Source organism: Excalfactoria chinensis, chromosome 3 (genome assembly GCF_039878825.1).
Source record: "Excalfactoria chinensis isolate bCotChi1 chromosome 3, bCotChi1.hap2, whole genome shotgun sequence".
NCBI classification, from domain to species: domain Eukaryota; kingdom Metazoa; phylum Chordata; class Aves; order Galliformes; family Phasianidae; genus Excalfactoria; species Excalfactoria chinensis.
Genome location: NC_092827.1, coordinates 55381601 through 55400891, shown reverse-complemented (window position 1 = coordinate 55400891; position 19291 = coordinate 55381601). Strand labels below are relative to the sequence as shown.

General features: G+C 41.5%; 1 protein-coding gene across 5 annotated transcripts in view; it reads left to right on the top strand.

The window, feature by feature from the left end:
• Positions 1–19291, top strand: part of HIVEP2 (HIVEP zinc finger 2) — a 126220-nt gene that overhangs the window by 10912 nt on the left and 96017 nt on the right. For all 5 annotated transcript variants that reach the window (XM_072331054.1, XM_072331048.1, XM_072331049.1 and 2 more), the window contains exon 2: positions 18462–18567. The gene's annotated coding sequence lies outside the window, so the exon portion shown is untranslated. The remainder of the gene's footprint in view (positions 1–18461; positions 18568–19291) is intronic.

Here is a 19291-nt window from a genome sequence, read left to right as displayed (position 1 = left end):
CCCACACAGCACCTCGTGGGCTTCCTCCTTTTTGCAATGGCTAGTATGGCTTTCCACAGTCCCCAAAACTGCTCAGTACAGCTTTTGGCTCCTCTACAAGGGCTTTCCATAGCTGTAGCTCCTGTGGCTTGCTGCAGCATGGTGTTTTTCTGGGTTTTTGTTTGCTTGTTTGTTTTTTGGAACAGATGGTATCTTACGTAGAAAGTTACTGTATTTTTGTATGACTGGTTTTGATTTATTTCCTTCTCTCCCCCTCATTTCCCCCCCCCCTTTTTCTTTTTCTTTGAGGTAGGCTTAATTTTGAAATCAGTGCTGGATTTCTCGTTGATATATTAATGTTTGTGTTTGCGTACGCGTGCGGTATTTTGCAGTGCAATGGTTGTGTTCTCGAGTGTTAATGGGCGCATTTTTGTCAAAACTGAAAGGGAAAATAATCCGTGAAAGAAGATCTTTGAAAAGAAAAGTAAATGTCCTCTTAAACAAGCGTTGTATTCACTGGTGTACGGTGTTGTTTTTAAGTCAGTAGATGGGTTTTCTGTATCTAATCTTTGTGTTGTGTTTTTTAATTGATATCATCTGGCCAATTTGAGGGAAAATGCTATTCCCATAAGGAAAATATTTATTCTAAATATTATTGTTGCCTAGGATCTTGTTGAATTCATGAGATACAGCAGCAGTCAAGTTGATTTAATATTTTTAACATTTTTATAGTGTTTTCTCATTGTTTCCATGAAAGCAATTTCAATAAATATTTTTGCATTTGCTTTTGGGTTTCTTGAAATTAGGTTACCTATTGTTGAAAACTGCAGGTTCCCAAGCATGGCTTTCAGATCTGTTTTGTCGTGATTGGATGTTTGAAATAAAATAGAAATACTTGTGCAAGCCTCAAAAAGATCACTTGTCTTTTCCCTGCTTAGCTTCCAAAATGTACTTTGTTCTGTCTAGTGAGCCTCCTTAATTTGAGCCTTATATGTAAAGATAGCTACATTCACAGAGGTTTGGTTCCATTCAGCCAAATCGCTTTCTTTCATTTGTGTGTATGTGTGTATGCACATGAGTGTGTGTGTACAAGGAAAACACGCATACAAACCATCTGCCTGTAGGCAGTAGTGCATGCCTTAAGTGACTGGAATCATCCCATATGAAAGAAAAGGTTTATGTTTTCATCCTAAACCCAAGCCTTATCTCACAGCAGTATTTTTTTTCTTTGCAATGCGTCACTTCTTTTTTCCCAGTAGCTTGTGAACATGTGGCTTTCTATGTGGAAGTGAGGTACTGAGGTACATAGGAAGAGAGACCGGGGGACATTTGAGTACTTTCTGATGGCCCTGGCTTTACACGTGGTTGGACTGTGTCCTTTCACAGGGGCAGTCTCTCGTGATGCAACATCTAGACAGGGTTCCAAATATGGTAAATGTTTCCCTGCTGATGTTGGGCAGATTGAATCTTGTCATCTTCATTTGCCTTGTTTTCCTCATAAAAGCAGCACAAGTTATTTGAATGATCTGTTTATAGGACTGCTTGAGAGAATTCCTTTAATAATGAGACAGTTCAACAAAAAAACTCAAGATAATGGCTTTTCCATTTGCACCTCTCAGACATTGTTTCAAGTGGAAGCAAAAGCATTATTAAAACCTTTGTAAGTAGTTTAAATTCCCTAGTGATGCACTGTAGTAGGTTTGTTCTAAGTATTACACAGATGGGTTGTAAAGGTAAAAGTATAATTGAATTTGTGTGGATCTGTGAAGGTGTTAAATATTTTGTAGTAGCCAACTTTAAGAGTTATTTTCCATATATATTTGTATTTACCACAACCAGTTTCTGCTGTGAAGAAGCACACGTTTTCATCAGTGTAAAAGGGCACCAACAGTGACACCAGTTCAGTTTGCGTGTGTCCGTTTGCTTTACATTTTGAAGCTTAAATAAAAAACCACAATAGATACAGCTCTTCTAAAGATATTTTGGTTGTAATTTGGTACAAAGTGTATTGTCTAGATGAGATGGAAATTTTTCATGTGGCAAAGATGGCCAAGAAGAAAGATATACCTTTCTTCAACTAATGGAGCAGGAAGATGTGATTACCTGAAGACTAGCTTTTAGCATGTGGAAGAGTGTATAAAAATGCTGCTGTTGCTTTCTGTATTCTGTTGTTTAACAGACAATATATGGCATATATAGGTGCCCACGTATGTATAATAATGTCACACTGACAACTTCAGGATTAAGTCTCTAGTTAACGTAAGAACAAGCAGCAGTAGAAGTTTCTTTATGCTATCTGGGCAATGAATTTTCAAGATTCCACAGTCAAGCTGTCTTTGAACAACCTGACTCTGAAGCAGAGGATAGAAAATAAAGTAGCTCATATCCTTGTAGAAGGACATATCTTTAAAAGCATTTCCAAAATGCTTAGTTGAAAAGTTTTGATTGTAAAAATGCTATCTTTGGCTTTATTTTAGTAAAATGAGCATCTAGGAATCCAGTGGTGTTGTATGTGTCCAGTAACAGATACAGTTTAATATAGCTCTGAGATACAGGCTGGTGGTTCCCTAGTTTCAACTTCAATAATCTGTTTGCTGAGGCTGAAAGGATGACTTTGGTTGCTGGTGTGGTCATAGGGTGGTTACTACACAAACAGCGAAAAAAAAACCATCTTCAGCTAGGGATGGTAGTATGAGGATCGGGATGAGTGTTTTCCAAACTCCATATGATGTCAAGGTACATTGAATTATGTGCCACTATTTGGAAATTAGCTTATGTCAACTGGAGCACTGCTGCCCAGTCTGTCACAGCATGCAGAGGGAAGGTCTGATGTCCCAGTGCCCAGCGGAGGCTGCTGGGACATTCTCACTGTGAGTGAATGGTTTTATCACCATATTTTGATGTGTTGTTGAAACACTAAGAAAAATGGTTCTGGAGCATGTGCTGCTGGAAAGAGTGTGCTGTGGGTGCATCCATCGCCCTGCCTGAAGTGAGAGCCAGCTGCAGCCACACTGTTTCCTATGGCTGCTCTGAATGGCTGTCCAGCAGTGGATGCAGAAACCACCCAGTCCTCTCATATGAATCCCTTATAATGCTTTCCATCTAAAAGGCTTTGCAGTGTTTTGTTTAAGAGGGCAGTAGCAGTAGGTAGGACAGAAAGCTGGCTTCTCCTACCTGCCTGAATGCATTAGTTAGGGTCAGAGGAAGAGTTACTGAATGCTCAGTGGCCATATGCTATGGCACAGCTTCTGCGCCTTCACAGACTTACATACATTGTGCTCTTATTTGCTTCAGAAAGACAGGATGGAAATTAAATAGAAGCATCTGCATTCACTTTGCTGGGTTGTCAGCCATCTCCAACAAGGGGATCCTTTAGTTTTGCTCTCCAGTTTTTCCCTAAATGCATACAGAAAGCATGTTTTACTCCATGGGATCCAGACGTGTGTAAGGCTTCATTTCCTGATGCTAGCAGAAATATGGGCTGCAGCAAGAGCTGAGTGCATCCCCACACTGCAGTAATATTCCTTACACAAGCTAACAAGAAAAACCAGAGCAGCATGGCTCCTGAGCAAATATTGTTTCTAGTCACATAGGATGCTTTGCAGCTGAGCCTGGTAACATGCTGCTCATCTGTTTTGCTGTGCAAGCGCAGAGGAACCGCTGCTGGTTTCTCCAAAATCTCCCTCCTCGCCGCACGTTGGAAACGTCTGAACTTTGGCCCTCAATCTGCTGACACCCTGAGGGAGTGTGAGTGTAATGACGTCTTTGCTTGTTTCAGCTGCACAACAGGAAACACTCACGGCCTCCCCGTCTTCCTGCACTGAGCAGCGCTGCCTGTTCTCCCTCCCTTCTCCTGTGGTGCGGTGGGCTCAGACCCACTTCCAGGTCGCACAGCTGTGTGTGTGCCCGCCCTGTGCTGGGGCTGCCAGCTGCTCACTGTCACCTTTGCACTGGTGCCAGGTGTGGGGCAGTTTATGTAGTGATTTTCCCCTGGAGATGAGAATCCAGTCGTGTTGTAATGGCTCACTGCACAGCGCTTGTCACTGGATGCACCTCGGCTGGAAGGAACAGGATGGTCAGGCGATGAGTTGCCGTGGGAGGGCACATCTCTTACATACTATAGAGGATGTGCTCCCAGGTGGGAATGCAGGGATCCTGGAATGTGGCCCCGATATTGCTGAGTAATGCTGAGCGTGAACGGCTGAAGAGACTGCTGTGCCCTGGTGGAGCAGGGAGGCTCGCTTCTTGCAGAGCATCAGCAGGAAGCCTGCTTAACCCTCGTTAGCTGTGGCTTTATGCTTGTAACCAAAACAGGGATATGAGTAAGAAGGGTTGTTGAGAAACACGAGCCTTTTGCAGCTGGCTAAGAGCAGAGCATTTTGTCTCATCAAAGGCAGCCCAAAAAAATTAAAGCGCTGCAGAGTTCGTACAAGAGAATTAATTGGTTCAATATTCAGCTGTTATCCTCTAATGAATGGGGTGCTGGGGGGTCACTTGTAAAAACGAAGTACATGTGCGCCAGTGAGTTTGCATATTGTGGTGTGAGATGAGATGGTGATTAGTCTAAAATACAGTGTCCTGCATTTGCAAGATTGAATTAACTTTGAATGTAACCAGTTCTGGTGCGGCTGCTTATTTATTTGGTTAATGTTGTAGAGGCATATTATTAGAGAACAGCTTTAGTCTGCACTCTGTAATAAGCAAGTTCTGAATTTACCTCATTAATCTATCGCACTACCTAGCAAAATAACGGTTGTTTTTAACAAGCTGGAGTTATGTAACATGAATCATGCATGGCAAGATGCTTGCAAGCAGGGAAAAGCAAGATGTGCTAAGAAATAACAGCATTCAGCCTTCTGCAGGGTAGGATATGACTGAGTTTGGAAATGAAACCCTGTGTGTTGTTACTCTCAGCCTTACAGACAAGTTCCAGCTATTCATTATGAGAAAGCGTCTTGAAACAAAGTCTTGAGATGGGAATGTTTAACAGACAGAAGGGTGAATTTGCTCAGCCGTGTGCAGTCCTTGGAGGATTTTGTATCCGTGCCTGCCAAATTCTACCCCCCTCCTTGTTGTTTTTCCTCTGGGAAAGCAGTGTAGAATAATAAATGTGAAAAGTCTCATAAATTAGAGTGATTTCATATGTAAAAGAAAATAACTTGATGAGCTGTGATAGCCCCTATAAATTGTTATATAAACCTCCTTCCTTCTTTTAAATGTGCCCCTATAGGGTCATTAGGCATGTATTCAGTAGTCCTCTGTCTCAAGAGATTTTACAACCGGTTTATGGAAAAGGGGAAGCAAGTGGTTCTATGAATGCATTAGAATCAAAGCAATTGATTTTAAGTCAAATCTCTCATAATTTTTCCTTGACAATTTTCTCTGCTGTTGCTCAGTTTTGATCTTAAAAGCTGTACTGAGATGCAAAGCTTGGGATAACCTTTTCCTGTGGTGACACGGATACAAAAATTAAAGAACAATATTGGGAAATAAAGCGTTCCCTTTAGGAAGGGAATGGGAAAGATGGCGGTTTGGAAAAGGAGTGATTTAATGTTCATGAATTTCTTTTCAAATCATCCTTCTCACATTGAGCAAATGTTTCTGTATTTTTTCATAAATGGATAAAATTACTGTAGAGTGTAGAGAAGCACTGCTAACCGCTGTATTTTAAGATTTTACTAATATTAGTAACAAATAAGCAAAAGTAAGTGCTGATATTTATGGTTTTCATTTCTCTGCTACCATGCATGCTTATGAATGCAGTGGTTGATTATGTGTCAGTGCAGACAGCAGCAGAGAAGTTCCAAGAGGGAACAGCTACATTTGCAAGTTGCTTCTGTAACTAACGCCATTGCTAGCGCTCTGAACTTGGAGAACAAGGGATGAACAAGCCTCGATTTTCTCAACGCAGATTTTCTCACAGAAGGCCACTCAGATCACAGACAAAGATGTTGAAAAAGCATTATAAGGAAGGGGATTATATTGCTCTCATTATGTCCTTACTTTCTAAGCAAATGCAGTGCAGCATCCCTCAGAAGAAACTTGCTGTTTAGGAAAACTGAAGAGAAGTTTCAGTCTTAGAATCATTTTAATTTCTCTTATTGAATTGACTTAGTTTAGTATAGTTGTGCATTAGAAGGAGAACTATAGTGCCAAGTGTAGAAGTAGTGCCACAGAAGGGCGCCAATATCTGGTAGGTGGCAAAGGATCCTTTCAGGAATTTGCATGATTGTTAATTAAATATAAAGTTTACCAAATGATTTCCAGTTGTTTTGGCTCCAGTACTTTTTACTTTTTACTCCATAATATTTTTTGGCTAGTAGTAATGTCCTTTCTGCACATCTGTCATTTCCTTCGTGTTATGCAGGTGAGTATTATGGAAAGGCATCAAATTAAATTATTGGCTTTTTTTTTTCTTCTTCACACTGTCAATAGTGGCAAGGTCACACCATTCTATGATGTGAGTAATTAGGAAGATTGGAGTGTCCCTTGTGGGACATTCCCTTGCTCTATGGCCATGGTGTGAGGTGTGGGCAGCACAGGAGGGGCTGCCCTTGTTTTCTGCTGGAATTTTTATTGAGATCAGGGCAACCTGAATGAGCAAAGCAGGGCAAACAGGTGGCTGCTGTGTGAAAGAAAATACCGTGAGTAATGCTGCTATGTATGAATGTGGTGGGGTGTCTGTGTGTGCACAGAGATTGGCTTGTCAGGGAGCAGCTCTCACATCCTGGGGTCCTTGAAATGATCGTCAGAGGTTAATAGCCTGGGTCAGAATGCTCTGCAGAGAGATTTCTTGCCCTGGGAATTGTTGTGCACAATTGTCTCATTTTCCTTGCTTCTCTTAAAAGCCAGTGTTATCTTGTCCATTCAACCCCGTAAAGTATCCCCAGGTTATCAAGTTGTTCTCATATTGCAACAAAACTTGACATAATTACTAATTCAGCTTCACTATTTCTGTCAACTTATAAAAATAAATAAATAAGTGAAATTTAATTTACACTAATTACTCAGAACTTGAGATGCTCAGCATGTAAGTGGCTAGGTGCAAAGTAGGATTAAATATGTAAAGGAGAAAAATACATCGTGTGTTGCATTTTTCCTATTTAATGCTCTGCTTGTATGTGATTACCAAGCCATCTGCAGGAAGAATTCTCCTAGCGGACTGAAGCAGTTATTCTAGGAAAAAAAAACAACAAAAAAAGAAGAACATGCTGATAAATTAAAAACAAAGATTTGATCTGAACAGGTTCAGATGGGAGGGGTTGTACTAAAATGTCATTATTGTAGGCTTGCTTTCTCTTAATTGTGGTACTCTGTGGTCCCTGGTATGATCTGAGAAGCCAGGCAATGGACGTGCTTTCTCCAGGTTTTGTTGCTGAAACACAAACGCTTTGCATCCCCAAAACTTGTGTGTGTGTGTGTGTGTGTGTGTGTGTGTGTGTGTGTGTGTAGGGGGAAAGGGGAAATCATCCTTTAAGTAACACCGAAGGTTGTATAACATAACATCAGAGGTGCAGGGACTGAGCTCTTCATTGCAGCAATGAGTTTTAGTATGGATTTCACTGGAGAGCATTAGTGTTGTTCCTGTAATTGTTCTCAACCCTTCCACTTGTCCTGTGTGAATGTATATCGGTGTGGCACAGTCAGATCACTGTTCATAATGCTTCTGCTCTTTGGGGAATGAGAAAAAGCTCAAGCTTTTGTGCAGTCCCAGATGAGAAAGGCCACAGAGGTGGGCTGGATGCACCGTTGCTCCTGTTGAGGTGAGTGCAATGCTGCACTACTATTGCCATGATCCGCATTTCTTTGGAAGCACCAGCACAACATGCATTTGTGTTCCAGAGAGCTTGTCTCACCATCCAGAAATGCGTATGTCCTCTCTCTTCACCTCAGCTGACCTTGGCTTTGAACCCTCGCAAACCTTGTAGGTGTTTATAGCTGGGCTTTGTTTTGTGAATGGAATTTGTTTTTCTAAGTGCAGCATGAAGATTTGGTTTATCTGCACGGAGCATGCTTGCTTGAGCAGTTGCTTTCCACAGTGCTGCACTTGCAGATTAAAATCTTTTCTGCCGTGGTGTTGCCGATTCAGTTTGTTCTGCAGCTAGTCAGTTTTGCTAGCATGCTACAGTAAGATGCCTGGTTGCTGCAGCGAGAAAGGGATTTTTTTTTCATTTCCTCTGAGGTGTAGATTTGAAATGAAACTATTTTTTGAAGGTAATCTGAAAACTAGAATGACAATCCATGCTTCAATGTGTGTTTTGTTTCACCTGCAGAACTACTTTTAATTCTTGTGTTTGCACGTGGAACTTGAACGCTTCACACTGATATTAGAAATGACAGCCCTGTGCATATCTTGGTATATTTTACTGTCCATCAGGTATTGTTCAGAGAACTCAGCAGTATACAGCTGCTGTGATGTACTTACTGTATGTAAAACTCCACCTAAGGAAACACGGTCTAGTGACTAAGTGGATGGGAGGGGCTCGATGCCCTCAGATTCAGTTCCTGGTTCTGCTACACAGCTCACGGGTTTGGGGTAAGGTTCACACCACCTTGCACTGATTTTCATGTGAGTTAAATTCACAAGTATGAGTTGTGCACAAAAATACCCTCATTGCACAGTATTCTCTTTATGTCAGTAACACTTCCTCACCTGACTGAAATGTCACATAGGCAGATGCTGTATTCTGCTTTTGATCCATACAGAGCCAGTAGGTGCTCTGTACTAACACCAATTGCAAGAAAATCGTGGTTTTTTGGTGTGTTTTTAAGTGGCCATTCTCTGAGCAATCAATAATCGCACTACTTACTATGAGTACATTGCTGTTAAAGACCATACAGCAGTCAGGCTACATGCAGCTTCAGGGCCCAGTTCTGTCTCCTTTGATTGTGAGTAAAAACAGCCAGGCTAAAGCAGAATCAGAGACTACGGTTCTGAGAAGGGCAACTCATGTAGATCTGGGCCCAAATGTTAATTGCCCTGTTTAGAAGAAGGGATCTGTTTTTTCCTCCCAAAAAAACTGGTAAAATTCAAGGTGGACGTTTGTAATTTAAGATGTTGTGTTGAGTGTTAAACAGCAGCACTGAAGAATGGGGGGAAAAGATATTTCTGCTGTGATAAGAATTAATATGGGCAATGCTGAGTACCCTGGTTTTACCCTGGCTTTTTTCAACTTTGTGAAATATGCATTTTGAAGTATTTAGGCAGTTTGGAGAGTAAGTGAACTGAGCAAAGTCTGGTATAATATGGTAAGTGGGAACCTCAGAAAATGTTTGTGCATCTGTAGGGCACAGCAGTGCTTCTCTCAGGAGAAAGGCCCTAAGGACCCTCATAGGCATATGTGGGTCAGCAAGACATCACAGGCAGCCCCAGAGCCATGTCAGTTCATAGCAGATGGTGGTACAGTCCTGAGCAGCCATCAAGATGCAAGGAATGGGAGTGGGTTACCTCCAGAGGTCCAGTCTCAGCATCGTGACTTATCCCTCTGTACCCAAGGACAGCACAGTTACCTTGGCTTCTGACCAGGTTGGGATGTTGCAGCAGAGCTCTATGAATACCAGTTCGGGAATCAGAGCTGGCTGTGGTGAGAAATGCTTCAAAATTAGCCTCTGCTAAGTTCCTTCATCAGCAGCATGTGCACCTCGCTGACAGACCTGTTTGGGAAACGTTGCTCATCCCTGCTTCATACCCAGACTTTGCAGCCTTTCACAGCCCTGCCCCCAGCTGCTGTGAGCGGGTGATGCCACAGAATTGGGGCTGTGAAGGCAGCAGGGAGGGCTGTGCTAGTTTAGGAAATTTAAATAATTAAACTTGTGCTCTTGATACTGCCCTCTTCCTTCTGTTTTGCCAGCGGCCCTTCTGGCATATCCAGGAGGATGTGCTGCTTATTGGTAGTCCTTTCTGCTCATCTCATCTCCTGCCCAACAGTTCTTATTGCTGGGATGCCTCCTGCATGCCAGCATACCCATCCTTCCCTTACACCTCCTTGAGCTGCCTAGTAAATGCAGAGGATCCTGTGATGGGCGGAGAACGTGGCATACAGACTCAGTGAAAAGGGGAGCCCACGTAGGCCAAGTATCTGCCAGGTGTACCTCGTGCTTGCTTCACAAAACCTTCAAGTGCAACTTTAATTCCAGGCAGATTCCTAAGCTGTAGTGAAATCCTGCACATGCTCTTTAATATAGGCATACATTGTGAATAGAAACAGCTTAACGAGCTGGAGCCAGGGTGGGGAATTTTGGGACTCCTGCTGTTCTGCTTACAGTGTTTTGCTGGAGAATTTAAGGCTGAGGAATGACACCAACTGGATCCACAGAACAATCTGCTCCCATTCTCACGAATTCCAAATTATTTTCCTTCTCACATGCGAAGCTGTACCAAGAGTTGCGTTTAAAAACCCATCTGTTGTCCATATTATATCAATAGAAAGAAGCCTAACATTTTTCTAAAATATTCTGGTTACTCACTCCGTACTGCTGTCATCTGTCTTTCAACTACAAGCCATTTCTTGTGGTTGCACTTACTTCTAGCCACTCAGAATCTTCCCTCCACCAACAGATTAAACTCTTAGTTGCTAAAAGTGCAGAACTGGGAATGGGATGCTAGAAACTAGCAGTGAGTGCTTTCCAAACTTGTTTTTGATAGTATAAAATAGATAAATTGATGCAATAATTTTTCTTTATCTAGTGCAGAAAATAGTAATAAATTACTTTAAATGTTTTCTCGTGTTTTTTATTTTTTTTTCCATTATCCCGACAATATTTTGAAATCTCAACAACGTCTATAAATGTCTTAATATAATTTTACACACAAATATGTAGCGTGTGAAGTGTATGACAAGTGGCAGGTATAGGGTGTTTGTAGAAAATAAACTGGTGCCTGCAGCAGCAGTTTGTTGTGGCTGTGCTGGAGTAACAGATACAGGGGATCTTATTTGTCAGTGCCTCGCCTTGGGGGACCCAGTGGGAGGTGTAGGGGCTGGGTGGTTATGAAGCAGCTGCTGTTGAAGTAGCAGCAGATGTGCCTGGTGAAGAGCCAACTAGAGCACTGCGATCCACTGCCATAGGTGAGCTGTTGAGCTGTGAGTTGCAGTGCCCAGACCTGCTTCCTTTCCACCTTTCTTTAAGGGTGGTTAGGTGTGGCTTTTCGCAGCATTGCATCTCCACATGCCTATTTTCTCTAGGGATTCCGTGGTGTTTTACCTGTTCACGCTGCTGTTTTTCCCTTGAGGATGCTAATGGGCTCTCTCTTGCCTGTTCAAGCACAAATTGGGATTGGAAGGAACTTCTGGCGACTTGGTACCTTTAAGCTTGCTACAGCTGTTAAATCTCTTTAGAGAAATTAGTAGGGAAGAGACAGCTACAGGCATGCCATTACACACAGTGTGGTTGCAGGTCTTTTTTACTGAGGAAACAAGGCTACAAAAGACAACTCAGGAGGAAGGCAGAATGTATTCCTTTGAGAATACTTGCTGAATAAGAAGCACTGTAAAAATGGTGAAATGTTGGAACTGTGAGATACAAACGATTTATTATTTTCTCCACGATAATATCTGAAGGTTTTTGTGAAGTTGTCGGCTTCCTAGACTTGCATCTTAAGGCTCGCCCTATTTACAGTGCAAGTATCTGACAAGATTAGGAGTGGTAAGAAATATTACCATGGGAATCAAAGACAGGTGGTGAGATGCCTTCCAGTGTCAGATCTAAAACTCAAGGCGGGTGAGAGCTGAATCTGTTCCTCCATCCATATAAAGTAGCACTCCAAGCGCCAGATGTTACGTAGAGGTCAGCCATGTGATGCTGTGTGAGCCATAAGTCCTATTGTAGACCTTCAGCAAACCTTGCTCCAGTGAAGCTTTTGACATATTTAGAGTTTCTTACATGTATCTTTGTGTTGCGATTCAGGCTTAAATTTGTTTCATTCTGAAGATTAAAGACCCCTTCTGACATAAAGCACATGGATATATATATATATATATATACATATATATATATATATATATTTAAGATGTATGGAATAATGTCAGATGCTGCCATTTAAAAAAAAAAAAAAAGTTGTTGCCTTGCAAAAGTGAATTTCATGTTTCTTTGTCTATTAATGTATTCAGAGCACTTGGAAGGAAGTTTTGGAGTATGGAGATTTCTGCCCTGGGGAGGTAGTATCCTGTGCCTTAGTGAGGTCATGTCGGGCCATTGTTTTGCTTTTCATATCATAAAGATCTCGTGTCTTTATTCACACTCAGCTGTGGACTTGAGTTTCCTGCAGCGAGTGAAATAATTAAGAATTAATAATATGAAATCGTATCTCCTCCATTTGTAACTGGGTTTAGTTGGAAGCAATTCTTATATATATTATCTATAGTAATAAGTGATGTATATAGGTAACAAGCAATGTTTGTATGTGTAGTGCTCAGAATAGCTGAAAAGCAGCACAATTGTTTTCTTTATGAGGAAACAGAGAGATTCAGTGGTTCATAGAACTTGGGTCTTTATCTCCTGCCTGATTTCGTCCCCGCACGCCAGCTGCTGCTTTCCACTTTGTCTCTTCTGGTAGATCATGCCAGGACAGAGATGGAGCTGGGCACAATAGATTTATTGGTCCAGATGCGGCAGGGGAGTTGGGTGGGTATGCAAGAGGTTTTGTCAGTATAAGCCAGTAAAGCAGGCTTATGCATGGGTTGCCAAGGTAGGATGTGCAGAACGCAGAGCTTACTCCTAAAACCCGCTTGTGGCTATGCGCAGTCGTGCAACCTAAATATGGATCTGGTGAGAAAGGGCAGCCCTGGCTTAAATTGAGAGCTTACATTACTGTGTAGTTGTGGCATGCAAAGGAGCAGCAGCTCCCTAGGGATTGCTGCTAATGGGATGGGCAAAGCCTCTCTGTCTTGCCTGGTAAGTCTGGCTTGGTGCTAATTCCAGGGTTGGGGCGTGAACCTGAGTGATGTAAGTAGTAGCATCCACAGTCACAGCCTGGGGTGAGCATGTGCCTGCTTTGCACATCAGCTGGATTTCTATCAAGATTTCTAGCACTGACTGCAAGGCACTTTTCACCAGAACTAGGTTCATCATCAAACAGAAGGAAGCATGTAAAGGGGAGCCTTATTAAGCATCACGTGTGAAGCTTTTTCTTTGGAATGTGTTGTTCCATTTCCTTTAAGTCTTCCATAGAGAAAAACCTGATTTGGGTTTGTCCTGAATCTCCAGTTGTAACATTCTACCTCTAGATTGCAGCCACAGCTTCTGCCTGCACCATCCTCTCCCTGGCTCCCCGCTGGTGCCAGGTGGAGAACAGTAGGATGCCAGCAGAAAACGACCCTGGTTGCCTAGCCAAGGGTGCAGACAGAAAGAAATAATGTCTGCTGCACTGCATATCCCGGACAGGTCTAGCTGGGAGGAGCTGGCAGAGGTTGTGCTGAGACTGTCTAAACAGATGGGGCAACAACAGAAAGAGGTGCAATGCACATCTGTAAGGATAAATGCACAGAATTGGTGCTTCTGGCTTCTCTTATCACAGACCATCCTTTGCTGTGCCGAGTGATGTGCCTGTCGCAAGCTCTCAGCCGCCCTCAGCAGACGTTCTGTTGCACTGTAGGTGCACATCTGTGATCTCATCTTGAAAAATATGACTTTACCTTCTACTTACCCTTCTGGAGACGTCTTGTCAGAGCAACATGGTACTGCAAACTTATCCTGCTTAATGTCAGCTAATTAAATTCACTTTTGAATATAGTACTAAGCCAATTTAATTCTGTCTCTCAGAGCCTGCAGAGACGATTGTGACTCTCGGAGGAGTTCTGTCTCTGATTAGTGATCAGATTTCTTTATGCCACTTCAGACTGTCTCTGTCTGTCTTTGTGTCTTTCAGTGGTCCTCATGTTGTTAGGGGGCTGGGTGTTTTCTCCCTACTTTCACAGGCCCAACACGTGCCGTCATGTCTAACAGCATACTCCTTCTAATGATGTTTGTTCTCTGATATGAAAGTTTCATGCCTGTCGCTGGAAGAGATATATGATTTCTTGTGAAATGCTCTGGATGTTAGATCTTGATTTATGAGGCTGTTTTTCGGAAGCGCTGATGTCTGCAAGGACAGGGATGTGGGTGACCTTCTTGTGCCGTGCTGGTGTCCCAGCCTCTGGATGATCGCCGCATCGCAGCCTGAGCGCGACAGCCCCCAGTAATGGACACAGCCTGTCGTTTTCAATGTATCTTATGATTGCTAACATTCATGAACATGAAACACAGAATTTAAAAAAGGAATTAGTGGAAAAAAAAAAAAAAAGTGAAGGGTCAAAGCAAGTCATAATGAGAAAGAGAACAAAGCGCTTAATTGGGTAGTGCTGATGGAATATATCATGCCGGAGATGATCTGGTGGATATTTTTTGATTCTAAATGCCCTCTGCACGAGTTATTAAAGAAAGTCCAAGAAAAAAATACTGCTTGTCTGTGGGTTTTCATGCAGGTTTTTTTTTTGTTTTTTTTTTACTGCACCCTTTGCGCAGCTTTGCACAGGGCAGCATGTCGGATCTCATTTTGAACCCCTCGATGCTGTCTGGTGGAGGGTACATGTACACTTCAGTGGAGATTTCTGGTGCAGCACATCTTGTGTTTGTTCCTGCTCTCCTTGTTCCCCATCCTTACTGATTGCATATTAGTGTTAGGACATCACAAGTGCAGAATTGAGTTGCTGTTCTCAGCTACATAACTCTTGGTTACTGAGAAACTGCTGTTCCTCTTCATTCCAGGATGTAACCAAGGAGTGTTTGGAAACACTGATCGAGAAGCAGCTTGCATTGCTGCTTCACTGCACTTGTTCTGCGCAGAGTAGACCTTCATTGAATGTGGATGTCAGTCTGGTATATTTTGCAGGCAACTAAGTCATCCATGTTTTCTGTTGCCCTGCAAAGTACACACATGCTGTGGTATCTGTAACGTAGCTTTGGATGTCACAAGAGAACTAAGATAGGAGTTTTCTCACTCATCTGGTGCAAAAGATTACATATTCTCTTCTTCAGTGTCATACTTTAAGAAAATGATACTTTGGGATGTAAGAGTAACCAATCTGTAGTTCATTATGTGTAAAGTATTGTTTTAGCATTGTTTTCTGACCAATGGACTCAGTTTTGAGAAGCAATTGCACGCTAATGTGAGAGTAAGCTGACAGCAAACAATGTATTTCAGCTTCCGTTAATTTTTTTCTGACTGTGCCTAATGTTTGCATTTAGTTAAAAGTAAGAACGTACTGCGCATGAAAATTAAGGTCTTAATTGATGGCACTGGGGATTATCGTCTAGCCAAGTAAATACACAGTTTGGACAAGAACTATGTGTATTTTCTTACAATTCTCTCTTTATGTAGAAACTGTATTGATTTTGTCTTTAGTTCCCAATCCATCCCCTACCAAGATTTTAAGGGCTGGCTCTCCAGTGTATTGCTGTCTGCACTAGCTATTTCCATCAATGTCAGAGCCATGTGCTTAAATATGTCTTTTACAATTTACATTTTCAGATTTCACAAAGGGCTTTAGGCTTCTAATTCACCTGGAAAGGCTTTGCCTTTGCTTTGAAGAGGTTCTTCTAGGACTTGCAATTTCTGTCGAAGTGCATTTTCAGAACTTTGGTATTCTAGTCTTACCAAAGGAAAGACATCCTAGGAAGGCTCTACTCAAAAAAAATCTTTGTGAAAGATCTTGAAGGCTGTCACATTCACACGTAGTTGGGTCTCCTCTTAACTGCTGCTCCCTAGTGCCTCCTGCTCTAGAAGAAGAGGTTTTTGTTTTGAAGAATTCTGGCATTCTCTCGTGTGGTCCCCAAGATCCCTCTGTCTCAACTGTGAGCAAATAGTGTTGAATGTGGAATGTGCCTTGTGGACTTCAAAATCTAGACTGTGGCCTTGACCTTGCTGAATAAGAGCATTAAGAATCTGTGAAGGAATCTCAGCAAAAGGGTCCAGAGACAATAAAACAAAGAACTCCAGACATTCCATGCAGGACATCAGTCAGTAGGGAGACTATAGCTTTTAGCTTTTGAATGCTACTGATCTGTAGCAGGCTAAACCTTAGTTTTGAACTAATTCATTGCACATGCATTTCATTTGGTTCCTTGCGTTATGGTTTATTTGTGTTCAAGGTGTAGCTACTTTGTGATCATTCTTTTCTGTTTGTGTGGTGATCTAGGGCTTTTGTTTCGAAACATTTATTTTCCAAGAGTGCAGTTAACAGGCAACAACAACAAAATGTTTAAATGAATTATCCACCTGGAAAATTCGGGTAGTTTTTTAAAATGTAAATGAGGTGATGTAAGTTAAATGCTCAGGTGCGATCATTAGGGAAAGGCTGATTAAATTACTCCAAATAAATCTCCAAAAGAATGAGTTGTGTGATGCTTTATTTTCCTGTTGAAGACAGCCGGCCATTTTTAGCAGCATCCTTTTATGGTAAAGGTGCTACAGATAATTTCATTGGGACGGAAGCTGTTTTTTTGGTTTTTTTTTTCCTCTTTTCTTTTTTCAAGCCTGCAATGAACACAAAGTGTAATTGGGAAGCAAAATTTAAGCAGGTCAATGGAAGGATTCTAACACTGAAAAATGTCTGTTTTAAGGAAGCTCCTTTATAGTGGTCTGAATGTAAGGAGTTGGTGGTTATCTACTCCTTGAAAGTTTTAAGTGTACTTTTAAAGCTGTCCACCGAATTCAGATAATGCTTTCTAATTCATTTATACTTATGTCTTTCTGGGAATGCAGATATGTACTAGAATTCCAGCGCTGATATACATAGTACTTCATACTATTAATGGACTGGTGAGTCTCTGTATGTGCTTTCTAGTAGAAATCCCCAGGCAGACTGGTTCTGAAGCTCATATTGGTTAGGGCAGAAGTGCTGTAAGTTGTTCTGGGTGTGTTTGGCTATACTGGAAGAGATCACAGGCAGTCAGTGCTGTTCAAATCATGCTCCTGTCTGTCTGTGCCAGGATGTGTATTCTTCACATTCAGAATTCAGCCAGTGACTGCACTTGTTTTCAGCAGCCCCCAGCTGAATTCACGTAGGTCCATAAGCTACTTTTTGTAGTGAAGCTTATGGAACACCTATAAGTAAACCTAAATATACTTTCTTTACTCGTGGCTGGTTCTGTTTGCTAACTTGTATTTACACTGCTTCTGAGTAGGCAAACAATATGACATATTGCCATTGTGCCATTGGAAGTATACCCTCTGCAAGTATGTTTTTTTTTGTTGTTGTTGTTGTTTTCGACCATGGAGTTTGCTCTTCCGACCTTAAGTTTGTTATTAAATACTTGCTTAGGAGACATTGACTTGCTTAGTTGGCAGAAAATGCAGAAGTATTTGGTGCTGGAGTGCTGTGTGATGTTGTGGCTGGCCAATGAAGCGTAATAAATGCAAGAGCCAAGCCACTTTGGAGGTATGAAGACTCAGAGAAGCATTAGAGTAATTTAAAAAATGTAAACTGCGGGTAGAATCTAACAACATCATTTCTTTAAAGTTCTTTGTTATTTACCAGACTTCCCTCTTGAAAACCTCCTACCCTAGAATGAGATGCAGCTTGCAGAGCAGGAGGAAGATTGCTTTCTGGCTGGGGACACTTGGTTTAAAAAGATAGAATTCCAATTTTATCTCTGATGCGACTTCAGATCACTGTGTTTGTGTCTATATGAGTGTGCTTCGGGGTGTATTCTTGGGTATCCTGTAAGTCATTTTATTCACGCTTTCAAAATGAAGGGACCCCAGTTAACCTGCCTTATATATCAAAGCTGGTTTTATAGCTTTACATATATCCTTCTGCACTGTAGGGCTAGTCAATAAAATTTAAAAATGAGTTTCTTAATCTTGCCTTAATTTCACTTCAGGACATACATGGTCCAGGGAATGGTTTTGTCATTAGTTTTAGTAGGAAAAAGCTTTTCTAGCTCTTAAACTGGAAAGTTGGTTTGTTTTCTGCCATATACCTTTTCCTAGGAAACAGTGCTGCCAGAACAATCTCATTTTCCATATCTGCATTTATCAAAATATTGAACAACAGGTCCACCTATCAAGTGATTTTACGTTATTAAATTATTATGAATAATATGACTGTAGGCACCAATAGGAAAGTAATTCTTTTTAAGATCCTTTGATGTCGAGAAAATAGTTCATGCGGGAGTTCCAATGCTGCACCTTTTAAGCTGGAGATTTTCAATCAGAAAAAGAAGAAAAAAAAAGGTTGAGTGGAGCAGCTAATGCGCTGGTGAAAGTTGTCGCTGCCCTGATTGCCTTGATAGTGTGCCTGAAATCTGACCCGGAGCAGTGGCCAGAACAGTTTAGAGACAGCAGGAATATTTTCCTTGCCATTGTGAGTAGAAGAATGACTTTTGCGAGCCTGGGAAGAGCATGGATGCTGTTAACACTATGTCAGAGCACTCACATGTGTTAGTAAAGCTTGAAATAAACTTCTGAATATGATGAACAATATCTGGATTTGTTATATTTTCAGGTGGGACCCTCTCCTGATATGTGACCTACAGCAAGCTACCCTGAATCGTACGATGACAATGTTATCACTACCACATCTCTGGAAACCAGTTATTCATAAATATATGGTATGTGAACTTCTGCGTCTTACATTAACCACTGCTAGCTGGAGCAGCACAGTAAGAATAACATGAAGGTGCTAAAAGCCATTGAAGTAAATGTTAAGCCACATGTATAATAAATTACAGTGAGCCATTCCAGCAGATGTTTATCTGCTAGGCCTGGTCCATATGCAGAGTGGTGAACTGCTTTAACTGCGAATACGATCTTGAAAATACATTCATTTATAGATATTGTTAGAAACCTTCTACTGATGTGTTTTTTTTTTTTGGGTGGAGTTATACTGCTATGACGATGATGTGCAGATGTGCAGCCTGCCGTTCTCTTGCTCGAGCAGGAAGCGGTGGTGGTATTGGCATGAAGGCTTCTGTACCTTAACCGTATTGCTGCATTTAAAGCACTACTATTTTTGTGTTTAGGGAAGGCCTTTAATTGCTTTTCTTCTTCATTCCATTTTCAGTTTCTGGTCAGCCTAAATTAGATTAATTTCACACACAGTGACTCCTTAAAGAAGTGCAAATTAACTCAATTTTACCAAATTCAGCCAGACGATGGCAGTTATTCCCTTGCTGTTTAGCTTTATGTTATACAGTCTTTGAATAAGATTTCTATAGGAATTAAATCCATATATTGTATCTTTTTTTCCTTACCCTGTAAGACTAAGACCCTCATCTTGTGAAAGGAGATTGTTTAATTTCTAGCCTACTAGGCAAAACACTGCCTGTCACTGCT